A 1266-nucleotide genomic window follows, 5' to 3' on the forward strand; every position below is an offset into this window, starting at 1 on the left:
CTCTGGTAATGATTACAGCCTAGAAAACTCTGTGGGACAGTTCTACTCGGTCACATGGGGTCACTATGAGTCTAAATCAACTCGAAGGCACCTAACAACAGCAGCACATATTGATAAAGTGTCAAAACATAACTTAATACAAGCAAATCCTATAGGAGGGAAGAGAATACCATTAGAATACCATCTAGGTATATATTTCAGGGCACAGTTTGGAGTATTTATGAAAGGCCTTGAATAAGGCTCAGAAAATAAGCTGAACTATTATTAAGTATTCAAATAACTGATTCATACAATGCCTACGGGAGCATGTTTAGCGTGAAGTGAAGTAAGTCATTAATAGCAAATACTTACAGCGCTTCTGCTACCTGCCAAGTGAGGTCTAGGTAACCACCTGGGAGACAAATGAATGTCCCAACCCTACTCTCTGAAGAAGCTTCCAGGCCAGGCTTCCAGGCCAGTGGGGGAGAGAGACACAGAGAGCCCCAGAGAGCGCCCTCACCCAGCCCAGGAGTATCAAGGCGGGCTTCCTGGATGACACTAATTTAAAGGGTGAACGGATAAGCGGAAGAGGAGGAATTGGCACCCGGGGGAGGGGGGTCAGAAAACTCTGCAGCCCCTAGAATGAAGCAATGCCCTTGGAACGCATAAGGCCTAGGCTGGACGAAGAAAAGAAAGAAAATAGAGAAGTGGACGCAGGAAGAGAAGTAAAAAAGTGGTTTCATCCTCCCACCACACGGCAACAGCCGCGGCTTCAGCGCTCGGGTGCAGCTCTATAGCTACTTCTAACGAAACACAGTTGCCGGACGGTAGGAGCCCCTCCGGGCAAGCGCGCGCGCCCAGGTCGCAGAACACATCACCACCGGGCCCTCCGCGCGCCCGGGAGCGTTAACCTCACTGCGCAGGCGCCACCATGACCTCTGAGGCCCCCAGGAGAGTGGCGCGAGGAGTTCCGGGTCATCACGACGCGCCCTTCTAGCCGCCAGCTTCCGTTTCTTCACTGCTTTCCGCAGTCGTCGCGGTGCGGAGCAGCGTGGACAGGGCGGGACTTCCGGGAGCGGGCGCGGAGGTCGGACCAGGTGAGGCGGTTGGGACCTTTTTGGGGTCGCAGTGGGGTACGGACGTTCCTGAGGGCCACGGACGTTCCTGAGGGCCACGGGTCTCCGATCTCGCAGAGTCGCAGGAATAGGACGAGGCCATCACGTTAGTTGTCGCTCGGAGGCATCCGCACACAACAGGCGCAGGTCTTTCCCTGCGCGAAGTGGAGGA

The 1266-nt window shown here is 54.3% G+C and overlaps 1 protein-coding gene across 2 annotated transcripts in view; it reads left to right on the forward strand.

The window, feature by feature from the left end:
• The first annotated feature begins 1037 nt into the window (after nucleotides 1–1037).
• The window catches only part of MRPS33 (mitochondrial ribosomal protein S33), an 8540-nt gene continuing 8311 nt past the window's right edge, over nucleotides 1038–1266 (forward strand). Inside the window, exon 1 of one of the 2 annotated variants that reach the window (XM_004382381.2) lies at nucleotides 1038–1076. The gene's annotated coding sequence lies outside the window, so the exon portion shown is untranslated. The remainder of the gene's footprint in view (nucleotides 1077–1266) is intronic. The other variant, XM_023736854.1, reaches the window with a different exon arrangement.

The sequence above is a fragment of the Trichechus manatus genome, unplaced genomic scaffold (assembly GCF_000243295.1).
Source record: "Trichechus manatus latirostris isolate Lorelei unplaced genomic scaffold, TriManLat1.0 scaffold00093, whole genome shotgun sequence".
Lineage (NCBI taxonomy): Eukaryota > Metazoa > Chordata > Mammalia > Sirenia > Trichechidae > Trichechus > Trichechus manatus.